Consider the following 19,350-nt stretch of genomic DNA (forward strand, 5'->3'; position numbering starts at 1 on the left):
TACAAGTAGCTTCCTGGATTCCTATCTATTCATAACTCCAGATTTACAGTTTTTATTAATGGAATACTATGTTTTGCCATATTTACAAATTTAGCTATTGTGTTAGATTCTTGACTAGAAAGCTTAAAGAATTATTAAATGACAGAACTTGCCTTATATAGCTCAATGTTGTGATAGATTCAGAGCTCTAAAAATCAAGGAAAACTATTTAGAAAAGAGAAGTCCTCAAAACCTATATATATTTTTAAAGGTAGAAGACTTATTCTAAAAACCAAGCTAGGAAAGAAGAAATTCCATGGAAATTTTTGGTATTATGTCTAAAAGATGTGAAACTTTTACATTGTAAGAAAAAAGAAAAAGTGAAAGTAGAGATACTTTCATATAAATGATGAAAATGATTCTGTAATACCTATCCATTCATTTATGGAGAATGTTATTAGACCAGAATGAGAACATCCTGATAAAGAAAGGAAATTGAATAGGTAGGTTATGAAGCATCACAGTATGCACAGAAATGGTTTGGATCTTCCGCAGCTGCCTGAGGTGAGTGCCATTGTAACTTCCAAAATTAGGGAAACTCTAATTCTTCTAAAAAGGATATATTCCCTTAAAGATGAGAAAAAAGTCAAGAAATAAGATCTTTTTCCAATGAAACTTTGAAGTAAGGATGGCAGGAGGCTTTACCAGTTCCTGCTGTGTTTCTTTTTCCTTTAGATTAAAACTGTGTCTGTTCAAGGGAAATGATCATATCAGTTAAAATAAAAATTAACACAGTTCTTCCAAGCATCTTCTTTTAGTGGCTTTGATAGAGGTTGTGAAGTTTCCAGTGAAATCTGTGGACTCTACATATAACTATTAGATTTTGTAACAGGAGACAAAAACTCCAAGGTCAAAATATAAGCCTATTGTATTGACACATCGGTTTGGGAGGTTTTTGCTTGTGTAGGCAAAAAGCTGGCCATTGAGTTGAAGAATGGGCTTTTCAGAATAATCAGTTCTGGCCAGGGAAAGGTCAGCTGGCTCAGATGTAAGATTATGCAATTGAGATGGAACGCATCAGTGGAGGCTCTTGAAAGGGAATTGATATTATGGCAGACATAATCTTCTATTTTCTAAGTTCTAATAGAAAATTTTAATAGAACATGGAGAAGACTAAATCTATTGCCTGCACACTTATTAACACTTTGTCTTGATCCTCAGGGAGTGTGTCCTACAGAACCTAAGAGATGAGAAAGCACTTGTAATGCTTATATTAATGAAATGTTAGTGCGCTTGACCTCTGCAGCTACCCATCATTAAAGAATTAATTTTCTGGACTTGAATCCATTTATTTCTTCATTTTAGCTTATTTTTAGTTATTAGGAGAAAGAAAGAGGAAAACTTTAAAAATAGAAGCAGAAAATAAAGTTATTAATCTGTCTTGCCAACTACCCATTCCAAGTAATAGGGAAAACAATGAACTACTCCCTATGTATTCTTTTTCTAATGTTAAACAGATAAAATAAAATAAAATAAAATAAAACGAAGTAAAGTAAAGTAAAATAAAATAAAATAAAATGTAATATAATGTAAAGTAAAATAAAATAAAATAATAAATGATATTCTAAGAAGTAACAAATGGTGAATAAATAGGTTTAAATAAGTATTATAATACATTTTTAAAGGGCACAGAAATGCTCAAGGAATCCACTAAATTTGTTTCCCTTTTTTGACTATGAAAAAATATAGAATTTTCCTCTTTCATGTAGATAACAAACTGCATAAATGAATCACACAACTAGAAGATATGTATAAAATATCTTCTTTTAGAAAAGTTGCTGGTCTACATACCATTTATTAGTCAGGTTTTTCTGGATAAACAGAATCAATAGGATGTGTGTATCAATATATTAAAAAGAGATTCCTTATAAGGAATTGGCTCACATCACGGGGGCTGCAAGTTCAAAATCTGCAGTGTGGGCTGGCAGGCTAGAGGCCCAAGAGAGCCAATGTACCGTTATAGTCCACAGGTAATGGACTTTGGACTATATTTGCAGGAGAATTCCCTCGTGCTTGGGGAAGCCAAGCCTATTCCATACAGCCTAAACTGATTGGATGAGGCCTGCCCACATTATGGAGCACAGCCTGCACTACCCTCCATTCACTAGTGTAAATGTTAACCTCATCCAAAATTACCCTCTAAATTGACACCTAATATTAACCATGACACACCTTATATTCACAAGTGACCAAGATTAAGATGCCCCACCTTGATACACACCTGAATTGGAACTACAAGTTCTATAACAATGAGTTAAAAAATCAAAGCATAAAATTTATGTAAGGTTGTGAATTTTTCCAGTTGCCACTATTTTGGTATCATTACTAGTATGTTTCAATTTCTGTGGATTTAGAACAAATAAGAAAATAGCAAGGACAGTGATGGTGTTCACTCTCCTCTATTTACCTGCTCATTTTGGTCTGACTTTCTTGTTTAGAACAATCAAAAAGAGATGTGGACCTGGGATATTAATATTCCATTCATAAATATGTTTTAACATTAACATTAATATTGACTTAAAATCAAGACAGCTTTCTGTTAGTAATTTAGAAATTGAAAAGAGATAAAACTGGTTCAGACTTCAAAGGATTGTAAATATAAGAGTTATATTTTAATCAAGTGATTGCTAAGAGGAAGGCTGTAACTCAGTAGTGGAGTTGTGAGATATATCTCATTTATGAAAATATGCTAACTAACATGTAAGACGAATTTCCTTGCTAATTACTTCTATCTTATCCAAAGCCTTTTCTCCAGCAGTTAATTTAATGAATGCCTGAGAGTCTTTCTCCTGTAAGCCTGGTCATGTTTGCACTTCAGACATCCTTGAGCAGTTGGAGCAATAATTACAATAGGTTAAGCAGATATTACTCCTAAAATCAGAATGTACACTCCTTGCAAAAAAAAAAAATTACATCACTCATATTTCTCTGTTGAATATTTGATTCATTTGTCTTCCTTTTTTCTTAACTTCCATTGGATTAAAACATGTACTCATATTTTAATTTATTTGAACAAACCCTCAAATTTCACAGATGGACAGTATATTGTGCAGAACTTTTTTTTAAAGAGTGCAGCTAGCCTCATGTATTTTGAGGAAAAATGTGCAATATTAGATGTACATGATAAGCAATTACAAAAATGTCTGAATTTAAAGTATTAAAATACTGCTTTGCACTCTCTAATATTTATCATTTTTTTCCATATTATCATTAAAAAACAACTCTTCCCTTTAGTTAAATCTCCACTACACATTAATTTAAAAAGTTTCTGTTTTAGGAATTGGTTTTTTGTTTATCTTAGATGCATACCAAATAAGATCTTGAATTACCTGTTCAGTTGCGATTTGATTCTGTTGATTTTCTCACATTATATTCAGATCAATAAAGTGAAGAGTCCCAGAGGCTTGCTGGACTCAAAAGAATTTGTTTTTCAATGGTGGTTAAAGCACAAATTAAATTACTAGTATGTGTACCACTTTCCTTCTTGAAATATGAGTCTGTACAAGCATTAAAATTTGCAACTTTAAATCACTTTAGAATTGTCAACTAAACTTTATACTTAAGGGTAAAATGTACAGTGTAGCCTGTTAACAATTATTAATATAATATCAATGCAAATTCAAGCATCAAAACACTGATTGTTAATCCTAACCACTTGTGTTGATACATAATGTCGAATACGCAACTTGTCTTTATCATAGTCTGCCAGAAAATGAATACATTATTGAGCAACTTAATTAAAAACAAAACAAAATGGAACACTAAGGGTTATTTTCTGTTTGATTTTTAATTTCTAATGTTCAAATATACATGTGTTTGTGTATGAGTGAGTAAACACATACATATTTCACATACACATATACACTATTAAGGCTTGTTCTCAACTGACTGACTTTCTTCTACAGGGCAGAGTGTACAGTTAATAAATTCAAGAGTTCAATATTTATCAGACTGATTAGCTTCATGGCTAAATAGCTAGGGACTGACTGTCTTCTCAATCAAAGATGACATTTTTATTTTTAAGCTTTATCACAAAGCATATGTATACAACTGACTTTATCCTATAGGTATGGGGAATCACTGCATTTAAGAAAGGGTTTAAATAGGATTGAATCTCACCCTTTTTTAGGAGATACACTCAGATGAAACAAACAATTTTTTATCACTTCTGAGCATAAATTCTGGGCAGTCATGTTTGTGGCTGTTGCCTAATATTACTACATAAAAAGCTCTTTCATAGTCCCCATCTCTCTCTCTTTTTTAAGAAGAATCGAACATCAATTCTGATTTGAGTGGGGCAATACCTAATTCTCAGAAAGACTCACGGTCTACCTCACCATGGACTGGCCCTAAGACTTCTTGGGCTTCATCAGTATTCTGAGACCTTTGAAAATCTTTAGTTCTGATAGACTCTGTGTGATGCCAGAGCCCAAATTCTCTGTAAATGAAATAGACTTTTCCATCCAGCATTCCAGAGAAATACCACTCTAAAATTCTTTGGTTCTGTTTTAAGAAGGATGGCTTACCTGAGTAGGACCAAATACTCGTACTATTAAAAAATAAAATCCCATCTTGTTCATGCAGCTCTTCATCTGTGCTGTGGGTCAATTTATGGTCCTCACTGCCCTAAGTCTTTTGGAAAGTTCTATTAATTCAAAAGGATCTTATAGAATGAGTTTTCAGTTCTCTGTTATCTTCTTAAAACCCTCTGAGCTGGCTCTTGTTTGAATGAGAACAAAACAAAGAAATCTGAGCAGAGTTTTCACTTTCATTTGTGTCTGTTTTCTTCTTTTCTGTCTGCAACTTAAATGTCGTCCAGTATCTTCTGCAACTATCTACAGAATTATGTTTAGTCAACATTGTGATACAGGTATTAGACAGTGACTGGTGTAATTAATTTTGTGAATGTTTACATATTCAGAGAGTTCTTAATAAATTGGGAATATTTTTTTAATTTGATGTTCACATAGACATTATGTATCCCTCGGGATGCCTTAATGATTGCTATTTAGTTCTTGTAGAAGCCAAATACTTACTGCTAAAAATAATGTATAGATATTTTATTTTTCTAGTAACACCTTCAAGAGTAAAGCAAATTTTCTAGGCATATCCTGAAATAAATGTCTTTTCTGAAGATTGGAGGCTGTGAAGCTGCTAATGAGATATGGAAGGGGCATTTTGTAAAAGTGACAAGTAATTTTAATCAAAAAGGTCATGCATGCCAGATAGCATTATTGTTTCCTGGAGTGGTTTGACTCTGCCTAAGTCAGTGAGGATTAAGATTTCAATTATACATCACTAATGGCTAGGACAGAGGGTAAGTGAGGTAGAGGTTTAAAACCTAAGCGTTCCTGAAACGTCATCTTGATTTACTGGTATCACTGCTAAGTACCCTCTAAATGCCAGCAGTTTATACCATGTCGCTAATACCCAAGAGTAATGCCATGTTAGAATTACAAAACAGAAGGCAGCAGAGTTAACTTCCAGACAAGATTTGAATAGTAAAATGAATGTCATCTTTAAGAAGGAAAGAAAGGCTTTTGAATGATCAGGTAGGTTCTGTTTAATTTTTGAAGTGATGCTCAGGGGATACTTACTCTCTATATAAGTTCAGATCCCTCATTGGACTTTCATAATACTGATTTGTGATCCAAGGATAATAGAATAAAAGGTAGATCCTTAGATTAAGTGGGGTGTTCTATACTTTTTTATCTTTTTTGTCTGCTTACTCTTACCTTTGTATCTCTGTTTATACAAGTGGTGGATGCTAATTGGATATGGTACAGTCTTTAATGGTGAAGAACTTTTTATCATACAAGTATGATAACATATATGCATATGTTTAAATTTATGTAGACAGTCTTACCAGTGCTAAAGGTATGTTGTCTTCTAGTGAGCATTATACCTAGACCAGCAAGCATAGTCCTGATCATTTAAGTAGTCTTTCTGACCAGGAAAAACATGACATTTTCCAGGTGGACCCATGTACTTCTCTGCATGCCCCACAATGCTGAATTCTGGTTTTGCATAGGTCCCAGGTAAATGCAGACTTCCTCTTGGCCTTGCTCTGGTCCCAGTTACTTTGGCTACATCAGATATGGAATCAAGCTTAATGTTCTCAGGTGAAAGAGAACAAATACATTTGGCTGTACAGCTTGTTGGAGTTTTATTTATAATATGCTTCTTATAGGACTTGGCTGGGCCTTCTTCTAAGGGCAGAGAGACTAAAGGCACAGGAGGGTGAAGTACTGCCCAGATCTACTTTATTGATGAAGGAACACTGCATGTTGAGGGGATACTGAGCCAAATGAAGAGTGTTAACACACCATAACTTTCCTGAGATGAGAGAGAGAGAGAGGTGCAGAGGGAGAGTGAGGAATAGGCCAAGCAGGGAGAGTATGTCTAGCCAATGGATTTCAGCCCTGGGCAAGTTCACTCTTGATTCAGTGAGATGACAATGGAACATAATTGGGGTGAAAGGGTTTATACCCAACTTTATTCCCACCGTGGTAGGTCAAGCACAAGATTGCTGTACACCTCAGAGCAAGTCTCCATGCAGCAAGCTGGTTGCTGCCCCTGAGCCTCTCAGACCCCACAGCCGTCTCAGTCTCTGTCCTCAGCAGTGCTACCACTCCAGCCTCTGCTCTCCTGCAGCCATGCAGTCCAGAGCACTGGGTGGAGCTCTTTATATATAGAGTCCCTATGTGTAGTAAGCTAGCAGACCAGGGTCAGGTGAGAATCCTGGCCGTAGGAACTTTCATTTTCTCTACAGAGCAGAAAGTAAGAAGGGGGTCCAGTTCAGTAAATGTTACTAGGTTATTATTTATTGAAGTTGGTCTGTATCAGAGTGATTTGGGGGTGCTGATTACAAATGTATGGAGAATTGAAGCACTGCAGTATTGTAGTAAGGGCCAAGTTAAAACAAACCCTTTTGATAAGCTTGTAACATTTTCTTTAGGTCAGGTCTGACAGAAATGTTAATGCCATGTGTCCTAATTCTTTTTTGTGGGAAAAGTTTTCAGGTTATTTCCTGCCATGTAGCTTGACATTGCAGAGCTGCTCTTGGCTCTGATCTCGGTGCTGGGCATGCAAAGATGAGAGGCAGGCCCTGGTCCACCTCAGAGGAGCTGAGACCTTAGGGATTCCTGGACTATGAAAATATGTGTTTGTATTAATATTATATTTGTCTCTTTCAGACTAAAATGAGTACTTCAGTAGGCACAGCAAAATTTTGTACTCACACAAAAAGGGTGGGGTTTCTTAATTCTAAAAGTGTTAAAGAAAGTTTTATAGAGGTGACTTTTAGGTTGACTGTTAAGGAGAGATTAACTGCATAGGGTTTGGAAGAGAAGAAATCGGGTTATAATATTTCAATTTTTGAACACAGCATGAAGAAAGGTGGCAAGGATATCTATTCCATTTCTCTTGTGCCTCTGTATGATCTTGATCTAGATGAGAACAGGAAGGGGGTTGAGTTTGAGGCTGCCAGAAAATGAGATATAAAAGCATACTAAAAATAGAATTTTAAGGGGCCAAATTAAGTTAAAGAATTTGAACATAATTTATAAATAGTGGGATCCATTAAATGTATTTTAAACCAGGGGTGACCATTACTATAAAAGAAAGGTACTGTGTAAAATGATGAATTTAATAGCAAGACAACAGTTTTGAGCAATGAGAAAATGTTGGGCAGGTGGCAGGAGACAGGTTAGAAGTCAACTGCAATAATACAATTAAAGAAATATCTTACCAAGGGTTATTAATGTGGAAAAGCAATAGAAACAATGTATTTGGGCCTCCATTTAACTCTGAAATTGAAAGAAACTCTCCATCCTGTTCTCCTTTTTTTGTCCATTCTCATTCTTTTCCATCTTTCTTTTCTCCATTCTTTCCTTTTTTACCCCCTCTTTCATTTACATATTGTTATTCAGGGCCTGCTATGTGTCAGGCTGTGGAAGTGGGGAAGGGAGTAGATGAAAAACAATGCTGGAAGGTCTAGCTTGGTGAAGTAGGGCTGTTGCCTATGACAGAACATGTTAAGAAAAGAAAAACAGTTTTGTATCAGGGACTAAAATGATTTTGAGCTTGAGCATATTGATTTGGAAATTCCTGTAGGTCTTTCTTTTTTGGGATGTCCAAAAAAGACCTGATAGAGCTCCCTGAATGTTACTATGGATGTGTAGAATGAATGGTCTGCCTCGTGAGCCTGTAAACCTACCTCCAGGAAGGGACATGACTAGGCCAGATGTCATGAGGTCAGACCTGTTACATGGAACTCTGATGAGGGATAATTAACAATCTTGAATCAAATGGGATACATTGTCCTTCCAACTATATAATTCTGTAAGTCTGCAGACTCTAGAGTGTAAAAAAGAGAGAGAAGCACACAAACACACCATACCTTGAATTCTTTTTATTTTTTTGTCTGTGGCCATATCTGGTATCATAAGCATTATTACACCTTTCAGCATTTGCGAGACCACTTTTCTTCTTCATCTCTGAAGTGATTATCACTGGGCTACTAAGGATATTCTAGTCCTCCCTATTTTCCCACCATCCACTGCTTATCTAACTAGCAGATTTTCATGTCATTTGCTGCAACCCAAATATCATATGGTACTTCATATTTTTGACCAGGTTAGGGTAAATAGTTGAGGATATATTTTCTATTCACAATTTTGCTAGGACATTTTATTATTAATTAGAACTCTGGAAATTTTATGCTGCTGTTCTTGATGGTTTTCTTTTTTGGTAGTTTTGCTACTGGTAAGAAATAAGGGTGAATGATGTTTTTTAGGGGCTCTCCCATCTTTTAAAGTGAAGACTCAGGTTGTTGTATTAGCATTAATATTACTGTTGTTACTCCTATTCATTTTTTAATTCTGATTTTTTAATAGTACTTATGCTCAAATTTTTACAGATACTTCTGTGAACTTCCAGTATTTTGGAAAATGTGTGGAATGATAAGCTGTTCATAACCTCAACATATGTATAAAAACAACTCACACATCTTATATAAGATTGTAAAATGTAGATATTACACTCACTGTAATATCAAAAATAAAAAAATACTATATCTACCATTTTATTTTCAGTTTGTGTATGTACTTCTGAAACTGCCTCCTACACATGAATATTAGTTGTAGGTTCTGTGAGGTTTTTCTCTGGATTAGGTTTGGGTAAGCAATGCAAATGCTGAAGAAAGCTGTTACTACCATTCATTTATCTTCTATGAATTTGCTGGATGAGTCAAGATTTAAAATTTTGACCTAGAGAGTTATTTTTAACTATTCAATTCTCATAGTTCTGTGAAATGAATCATGTTGGACATTATTGAGTGACTCATAGAAGTTGATACATGTATTGATTAAGGTAAATATGGCTTTGTATAATAGTATATAAAAGAAAATGATAAAGAGTTAACATTTAATAAAATAAAATTATAAAAAAGTACTGTTCATGGAAGTATAAATTAGAAAGAAAACTTCTAGAGAAAAATGTAGCAAAATGTAACAAATTAAAATTATAAATTTTTTTGACTCAATGATCCCACCTGAAGGACTCTAAGCAAATAAATGTACACGTGATCAAATATCTATGGTCGAGGATCTTGATTGCATCGTAAGTTCCACTGGTAAAATATTGCATCAAGCTAATTGGTAAACACAGTAGCACATAAACAACAACAGAAAAATGGAATTATAAAGTTAAAGTATGAATTAGATCTACATATACTGACCTGGAAAAGTTCATGACATTTGTTGAATAAAAACTAAGCACAATGTATATAGTGTTTTCCCATTTACAATATATATGCATTCAAATCTGGGAAAACACACAGATATACACAGCACCCTGTTAGCATTCTTTCATTCAGTAAATATTTGGTGAGTCCCAAATTTAAGCACATAACATAGTCGCAAAGAGATCTATTAAACAGTTAATCAAAATAGATGTGATGGGTTATGGTATGTTTGGTTTTAATTGACATTATAAGGATTCCATATGTGAAGGAAACTCCTAGTTTAGACATCTGGGAAGATATTCCTGAAAAACTGATGTCTAACTGAAACTGAGACAGGGACCATGGGTGTAATCAGAGTAAGGTGAGGGCCTCTGGAAAAAGCAAGGCAGGATATTTGCAGTCAGAGCAATGTAACTACATGCAAGGAAACCCCCTACTAAAACTCTGTGTTAAATCTTCAGCACTAGAGTCATTCGTCAGTGAGATCAGTTGGTATACCCCAGATAAAAAAGAGTAGCACATGTTTATTTTATGCTAATTACTTATAATCATGTATAAGATTCACCTTAACATGCTAAAAGGCCCAGGCCTATGTGCTGTTTTTCTTCCTTCAGATCTAATGAGGTGATTTTGCAAACTGGGCAAACTGATTTAGCATGCAGGCCCAGCCAGAACACAGTAAACTGCTAGAAGGACTCCACATGAAAGATAAGATTGCACTTAACTTACTCTTTAGCAAACTGCCTCAGCCCACCTCAGGGTCAGGCTGAGCAGGTGGCCTTGTTTCATATGCCCCCAGACCAAGATGCCGGTATCTGGGGAGAAAGCAACAGAGCAGGAGGTTACTTGTATCAAGTTACTTATAAATATCCTAGGACCACTTAGTAAATCCACACGCCTAAGCTTTATTTCACATTCTCGAAAAATCCTCATCTGCCTATAAAACCCCTAGACAAACACACCACCCTGGACTCTCTTGTCCCCTCTTGGAGTGAGCCAGGAGCTCTGTTCTTTCACTTTATTTCTAAACAAAAGCCTGTTCCTTGCTCTCCTACCTTGAGTGTTTGTGAAGCTCATTCTTCGACTTTGTGAACAAGAGCCCCCGCATTAAACCCACAAAGGGGAAGAAGAATTAACCAGAGAAAAATTATTTCATTTACAGGCAATAACATCTAAGAAAGCCTGTAGGCCAGAGAGAATTATCAATGAACTAAAAAAGTTAGGTATGAATGCATTGTAGAGTTTAAGAGAGGTTTACCATTAGGATTGGCATTGTACATGCAAATTTACTTCATATTTTATACATTTCTTTTTTTTAAAATGAAGATGTTCTCACTAAAGACAAAATAATTAAGAAACGACCTAAAATTATTACAAAGAAAAATAATGAAACACTTCAGATAGCGTACAGAAAAATAATAAGAGCTAAAGAAGTGAACAATTAAATTGAAGCCTTAAACAAAAGGATACTGTTACATATTAAACTGAACTGAAGGAGAAGACTACAGTGATTTTAGAAGATGAAAATGCTTCTTTTAAATATGCTTAAATAAGAGCATTAAATAAAGCAACAGTGCAAATCTTTTAAAATTAGACTTCTATTGTAAAAAGGCCCACAGGGGTATTTGTATCAACATAGGTGTGAAACACTAAGTAGACTTTCCTTTCAGCTATTCGTTTAAGGCCTCAGCTGCCCAGGTAGATATCCTGCAAAAGCAGGACACCATAGTCTATGTTAGCGTTTTCTTTTCCCCATTGCTTCCAGCCTGGTTAATATTCCCTATAATCCCTTCCAACAGTATGATCCAATTGTAGATCAATGGCTCTAAACGTTAGCTCCTTGTTAGAATGACCAGGAGAGAATTAAAAAATATTCAAAGCTCTAGCCCTACTTCGTGTCATTTAAATTATTATTTCTGGTATTGGGACCCAGGAAGAGATGTTTTAATGTTCCCTTGCAACCGGGACTGAAAACACCTTCAGTGTATAAACAAAGTTACTTAGCAACTCGGGGAGCAGCATTACTCAAATGGATAACGTTAAAGAAGTGGGTGAAGAATGAAGAAAGAGAGAAGTGTTAAAATTTATTGACTTATTTGGTGGTAAGGCTCTCTGGGATGTGACCATTTGAAAGGTGTTATATGTTGAGTGAAGATGGAGCTTTTGGTGAAAAGACACTTTGTAAAATAAAGGATAGATAAAAGGCTAAGATAACACTAAATATATTAAAGATAAACTTAAATTCCTAGGACTGAGTTTTCTCATCTGTGAAAGGAGAATGTACTTACTTCATCACAAAATTGTAGCAAATACGAATGTTGATATAAGCATAGCACAAAGTGTCATTTACTTAATTCAGAGGCTAAACAAATAGAATAAGAAATAGATAAGTAGAGAATTAAGTCTTTTTCATATCTTATCAAATGTATGATAGCTTCAGTCTTTATTTCCATCATGTATGTTCGTTTTTCTTTTAGTGGATACTAGCGGACTTTTGTTAACAGTATAAACACCAAACTGGGAGATGAATAGACAATGCGCAGGGGTCGTGCTCTTTTGGACTTTTTGAAGGAACTTGAATGTCCCCAATGATCTGTTTGTGGAATGCAGATATGTTCATTTTCTGTTGCTGTGTAACAGGTTACCATAGATTCAGTGTCTGTTGGAGGAGGTCATCAAGAGGGTGTGACCACCAGTTGATGCCTGAGCTGGGTACCGGCATTTGGAGGCTCCTCACCTCTCCCTTGTCCTTGGAACGTACTGCCCAGAGTTCCCATATGGGAGCCAGGGACCTAACTTTGAGGAAATAAGGTGTTAAGACCGTCTGGACTGTTATTTGTGACTGAACCCAGGGAGACTCTTTTAAGACTCTGGAGAGCTGGTGCAGAAATCTACTCAACTTGTAGCCTCCCAAGACAAGCCTTGTTTGTAAGTTCCCTTGCTTATTAAACCTGCCACCTACCAACCTGCGGGGATGGGCAGGGGATCTGCCTCTTTCTGAAGTCTTTCCTTGCCTTTCTTGAACGGGGGCCAGTTTACAAACCAGCAGGGCTTTGAAACACCTGTTTATTGGTTCGCCGTTCTGTAGGTAAGCAGACTGGGCTGAAGCAACTCTTTTCTCTGCTTAGGGTCTCACGGGAAAAAATCAGTGTCAGCGGTGCTATATTCCCATCTGGAATTCAGGCGCCTCTCCCAAGCTCACGTGATAGTGGCTGAGTTGAACTCCTGGCAATTCCAGGGCTGAGATTTTTGTTTCCTTTCAGGCGATTAGCCAGGGCTGCTCTGAGCTTTTAGAGGCAACCTACATTCCTTGTCAGGTGGCCCCCTCCACCTTCAAAGCCAGTGACAGAGAAATTCTCTCTCATTTTTCACTTCCACATCCTCTGTCTCCTCTATCTACATCCAGATTTAAAGGGCTCACGTGATTGGACAAAGACCCACTGACGAAACTCATGCTTTCCCAAAGTCAACTGTGTCATATAACCTAATGACGGGGTGATGGCACATCATAATCACAGTTGTCACTCCTCCCAAAGATGGAGCTGATTGTCCAAGGGTGTGGGTCATTGAGGATCATCTTAGGAAGCTACCACCTCCGCAGGTAAGAAGGGCAAGTGGACTGGGTCACGTTAAGGTGATTTGAAAGAAAGGAATGAGAAGAATACCACACTTCGCTTTATCAGTGAGTATCATTTTGATTCAGTGAATAGGGTATTGTTGGAGAGGGGAGCTCAGCCTTGACTTAGTTCCTACAGGAGAAATAGAAAAACCGTAGATAATTTATAAATTTAAAAGAAGCGTTTTTGCACTGTTATTTTAGTGCACATGGCGAAGGCCGTGTGCTCTTATTTCTCAGTTCTGTTCATTCTTAATAAGTAAAATTTCTCATACAGTTTAGCCTTATGAAGGAACCTGCAGGAACTACCTTTCACAAATAAAAATTACACACTCGTATGTGTGTGTGTTTCTGAGGTTGTGTTGTTTGATACAAGAAACTAACAATAGCTTGTTGGTACTTTTGGATGCATGGAGTGTATCTGCTTATGTGAGTTCCGTGGATTTATCACAGTGCAAGGAAAGCTGCAGCTTGTAGCCTCCTAAAACTGTAACACTGCTCAACACTTCCTTCAAGGACTTGGCTTCCTCCTTAATAATTCCTGTAACTCTTTAAGAAATGGTGATTGTAGCCAGGAAACATGGTTTAGGTTTCAGCCAATTTTCTATTTCTTAGAACTCAACTAAGGAAATAAATCTTCTAATTGTTTTCCAAAAATTGTAAGTGAATGGATAATTGGTATTACTAATAATGTTTGCCTTGTTTGGCTAATATAATCTTGCTGAGGAAAATTAAGACAAATCCTGGCATTCTTTGGAAGATTTCAGCTTAATTTGTATTAAAACTGAATAAATCACCATAGGTGTTTGAACCATTAATGTATATGTGCATGTGTAAAGGGGGTGTGTGAGTGTTTATTTGACAATAAAAGGAAGATCTTTGGAGATCTTTCATTTAAAGGTATTTGACTCAGATATACTGTGTGCTCTGTGTTTGGTTACTAGTATGCTTTTAGGAAAACTGAACATACCTAAATGTAATCTAAATTGTCATCATGCTGCTCTGTAGTGGACTTTAAACTGGAGTACGTATATCCCTGGGGTTATATGAGGATTTTACTTTGGTATACAGATGTAGAGAGCTTTGAGAATACTAAGAAAAAAAAAAAGGAGAGAGAGCAGGAGATAATTTGTTTGGTTGTAGTATTGACAGATGGAATGGCTTTGATGACTAGGTAACAAATCTATTTGCAAGACAGGTGGTTTACAATTCTCTACTTGAAGCAAAGTTGCAGAGGGGCCTAATTGAGTTGTCAGCCAATATATGATTAAAATAATTTTTGATGAAAGATCACTGACTTTCGGCATATAACTGAGAAGGAGTTCAAGGAATTGAGTGACATTACTGTAATGAAAAGAGTTTCTTCCATTTCTGTCTATTTATTTATGTGAACCAATAATCTCCACAGTTACAGTAATAAAAACAAAACAAACTAAAAAAATGGAATAAAATGATGCTGGGCCCTGTCTGCTTTTAGCCATAAGTAATAGTCACCTAGTCACCCACAGAATACATGAAATAAATGAAAAAAGAAAAAGCCAGATTGTTCCATCTCATTAAGAGATCCATTTCCGGTAATTGTGATCTTTGTTTAATAATTATTCATCGCAATTTTAAATGCTTGTTTTGATAATTGTGCTAGTCAAATAAAATTTTAACAAACCAGAAGAATTTTTTTTTTTTACACTAAGAGTCAGATGGTCATGGGGAATTTATTTATTTTATTTTGATATCATTAATATACAATCACATGAACAGCACTGTAGTTACTAGATTCCCCTATTATCAAGTCCCCACCACATACCCCATTACAGTCACTGTCCATCAGCATAGTAAGATGCTATACAGTCACTACTTGTCTTCTCTGTGTTACACTGCCTTCCCCATGCACCCCCCCATTATGTGTGCTAATTGTAATGCCCCTTATTCCCCTTCTCCCTCTTTCCTCACTCAGCCTCCCCAGTCCCTTTCCCTTTGGCAACTATTAGTCCCTTCTTGGGTTCTGTGAGTCTGCTGCTGTTTTGTTCCTTCAGTTTTTGCTTGGTCTTATGCTATACAGATGAGTGAAATCATTTGGTACTTGTCTTTCTCCACCTGGCTTATTTCACTGAGCATAATACCCTCTAGCTGCATCCATGTTGTTGCAAATGGTAGGATTTGTTTTCTTCTTATGGCTGAATAAAACTCTATTGTGTATATGTACCACATCTTCTTTATCCATTCATCTACTGATGGACACTTAGGTTGCTTCCAATTCTTGGCTATTGTACATAGTGTTGCTATAAACATAGGGTTGTATATGTCATTCTGAGACTGGGAAACTTCATTCTTAGGGTAAAATCCTAAGAGTGGAATTCCTGGCTCAAATGGTATTTCTGTTTTAAGTTTTTTGAGGAACCTCCATACTGCTTTCCACAATGGTTGAACTGTTTACATTCCAACCAGCAATGTAGGAGGGTTCCCCTTTCTCTGCATCCTTGCCAGCATTTGTTGTTCCTAGTCTTTTCTATGTTGGCCATCCTAACTGGTGTGAGGTGAGGTTTTAATTTGCATTTCCCTGATAATTATTGATGTGGAGCATCTTTTCCTGTGCCTGTTGGCCATCTGAATTTCTTCTTTGGAGAAGTGTTTGTTCATATCCTCTGCCCATTTTTTAATGGGGTTATTTGCTGTTTGGGTGTTGAGGCATGTGAGTTCTTTATATATTTTGGATGTTAGGATGCCTTTTTGTTTTGTTGATGGTATCCTTGCTGTACAGAAGCTTTTTAGCATGATGTAGTACCATTTGTTCATTTTTTATTATGTTTCCTTTGTCTGAGGAGATGTGTTCACTGTCAGTCTGTGTATGTCTTTGGATTTGAAGTGAGTCTCTTGTAGGCAGCATATAGATGGGTCTTATTCTTTTATCCATTCAGTGACTCTGTCTTTTGATTGGTGCATTCAGCCCATTTACATTTGGTCATGAGGAATTTTTTTAAAAGGCACTTTTCCTTACATATTTTTGTTGTAGTGAAATATCAATAAAACTTTCAAGCATGAAACTTACTACATTAGGATAAAATTCAGTGGGGATGTAAATGTGAGTTCAGAAAGACATAGGGGTGAAGTAGAATTTCCAGTTGTAAATAAGGTCTTTTTCATGTAATTCTCTCTGGAAGTTAGATTACTCTGGATTCATTAAGAGAATTTTGTAAGTTTTATTCAAAAACACCAATATTTTTAATATGTTACACTTACATCCCTTGCTATTTAAGCTTATAAAAAAAGTAAATGCTAACCTCAAATTGTATGATGGGGACATAGTCTTATGAAGTTACTTTGTAAGGGTACAGTACATTTGAAGACCTGCTGGGTGTCAAGAACCGTCCATGCCGCCCTTGGCTTTCTCTGTGCTGCAGAAAGGGGTTTGGTAGAGGAGCAAGGACACCAGGTGGCTCTGATAGTGTTGGTAGCTCTCCTTTCTTTGAAATCCTGTGCCTCCACTAATCATCCCAAGTATTTGATGCTTTTTGTGTGTTTGATGTTGACTCATTTGTCACATGTTGGATTGTATATCAGCTACATTTTGGACAAACTCTTAATACACCATCAATACAATGTAACAGTTGGCTTCAGTGAAATAATTAAACAGCCTGATTATCAAATGGTAAAATAACATATTTCATTAAATGTAAATACAGTGTCTTCCAAGTCATAACCTCAAGGTAATGTTAATATCCAGAATGCTTTCATGTATATACATATTACACATTTTAACAAAGAAGTGAAAATACATGCTACTAACAGTAGTAAAATCAAATCTTTTCATTTTTCTTCAGTATTAATTTGGGTCAGTCTTTTTTTTTTAATCTGAGACATGCTAATTTGTTTTATCTAATGCATTTTAAAACTCTACAGTTGCAATTTTGGTTAACAGATGCTTAATGAGTACCTCAATACTTGATTCCTATCTTTCCTAGAGGGTTCTTCACTTGAGAGCTAGTGCTGTCATTTGAAGTAAATGACATAGAGATGGCATTTGAAGTCATAGGACTGAGATGGGGTAGGCAGAAAGCATACTGTGAGAATAGAAGCTAGTGAGGGTCCTCTAATATTAACAAATGGTAGGGAGAAGAGGAGAGGCTTGGGAGGGTCCTGAGAAGGACTGCCCAAGGAGAAAACCTGCCATGGGGGCGGTTCCAGAGCAACAGAAAGAAATGGTGTCTTGCAGTGCTTAGCAATTAAGTGAAATGAGGAGTAAAAATGTCCCCTGTAATTTTTTTATTTAAAATATTTCCAAGGGCATAAAAATCCAAAAGAGAGGGGAAAGTCTCATTGTTTTTAGGTTGGATAATTTTTTTTTGACATGGGGGTGGTCCTTCATGATCGTTTTTGTCCTTTTATGTTGTGCTTTAGTGAGAAAGAATAAGAAAATCTTTTTTAATGATCACTGGTAGGAACAGTGTCTCTGAGCAGGTGTGGAAGGGAGTGGGGAGGGAAGAAGCTGGCATCTCACTGACCTCACCCTGACATCCTTTGGCTCTTCTCTCTTCCTCCAAGACACAGAATGATGTACATGAGAGAGAAGGGAAGACACACCTTCCACAGTTAAAGGAACCACGCTTCCCTATCATAACAGGTAGAAGGAAGAAGGATTGGATAAAGGTGTAGGCAGTACTGTAATTCACTGTGTGGTTGGAAGGAAGAAGTTTCCTCTATTATGAAAATGGATAGTCCTGTTTTCTTAAGAAGTATGGAGGAACTGCTGCTGAAAATGAAGGGTGATGGGTGAGGGGCCCCCAAGTAGTCACAGTTGAAGACAGTAGAAAATTTTAGAAAACATGTGCAAAGTTGGGGGATGAATTGATCAGGGAATACAGCAGGGTTGCTGGACTTAATGGGTGAAAATATTAATCCAAATCTTGAGTCTTCCAAGAAAAGAAAGTAAATTAAAATGAAGGCATATACTAATATTCAGCCAAACAAAACAACAGATATCTATTGAGTTTAAGACATTGAATGCAAGGATTTGAGAGGATGAGATATAAACCTGTGAAAATATGCTTAACAGCCAACATATTGATTGCTTTTATGAACAGAAATCACTTAAAATAGATCAATTATGATAATTGAATGGCAGGTGAATCTCCACCTGGAAGAACTGAAGCTAGGATGATCTATTTAATATAAGTCAATGGTTAAAGAAGGTGATCTTTCAATAGAAGCTAAGGAGAGTTACTTCCAGATACAGTCACTATCCCTTATTATCCTCTGTAGTACCTAATTAAGGGCCTCTTTTGTCTGCCTCTAACATAAGTTTTATAACAAAATTATTATGAGCCTATAATCTTAGTCATAGTAAGAGGATTTGAAGCCCAGATTACTACTTACCAGCACTGAGAACCCAAAGCTCAAACTCTCTAAGCCTTTTTTCCCTATCTGGTAAACCAGGGATAATAATACCCTTATCTCATAGGTGTGTTGTGAGAATGAAATAGGGTGAGTTACACAGTAAGCTTAGCATACTCTATGGCATATAAAAACTACCTCAGTAGTTGTAACAAAGTGTTATTAATTTAGTAGGATTTTTAAGGCATGAGAGTATATTCATCTGTCTCCACATCATTTCTGTCATTGTTATACTTGGCTGATTAATCTAATTCCTTTCATTATAACTAATAAGTCATAATACATCTGGGTAAGAAAAACTCTTCTGATAGTTATAAAGGAATCAATATGATAACAGCTATTCAGCTCAGCAGTCTGGCCAGCATTTAAAAAGATTAACAGGAGTCTATAAATTTTACAATTTTATAGAACATGTTAATATGTTTAACATTGTTTAATAATTTGGAAAAGCCTCTTTATTTTTAGGCCTCAAGATATGTATGGGCATGACTCATAAAATATCTGTCATTGGCATCCAATTTGCTTACCGACTCTCTTTAATAAAACATTTAAGGTTGACCCT

The 19,350-nt window shown here is 36.1% G+C and overlaps 1 protein-coding gene across 4 annotated transcripts in view; it reads left to right on the plus strand.

Annotated features, from left to right (window-relative positions):
* Nucleotides 1-19,350, plus strand: part of NKAIN2 (sodium/potassium transporting ATPase interacting 2) — a 1,075,019-nt gene that overhangs the window by 197,069 nt on the left and 858,600 nt on the right. Inside the window, exon 1 of one of the 4 annotated variants that reach the window (XR_012124209.1) lies at nt 13,323-13,466. The exons of the other annotated variants lie outside the window; for them this stretch is intronic. The gene's annotated coding sequence lies outside the window, so the exon portion shown is untranslated. Of the gene's footprint in view, nt 1-13,322; nt 13,467-19,350 lie in introns of those variants that run through there. 4 annotated transcript variants of the gene reach the window in all.

The sequence above is a fragment of the Manis javanica genome, chromosome 13, assembly GCF_040802235.1.
Source record: "Manis javanica isolate MJ-LG chromosome 13, MJ_LKY, whole genome shotgun sequence".
In the NCBI taxonomy this organism is placed as follows: domain Eukaryota; kingdom Metazoa; phylum Chordata; class Mammalia; order Pholidota; family Manidae; genus Manis; species Manis javanica.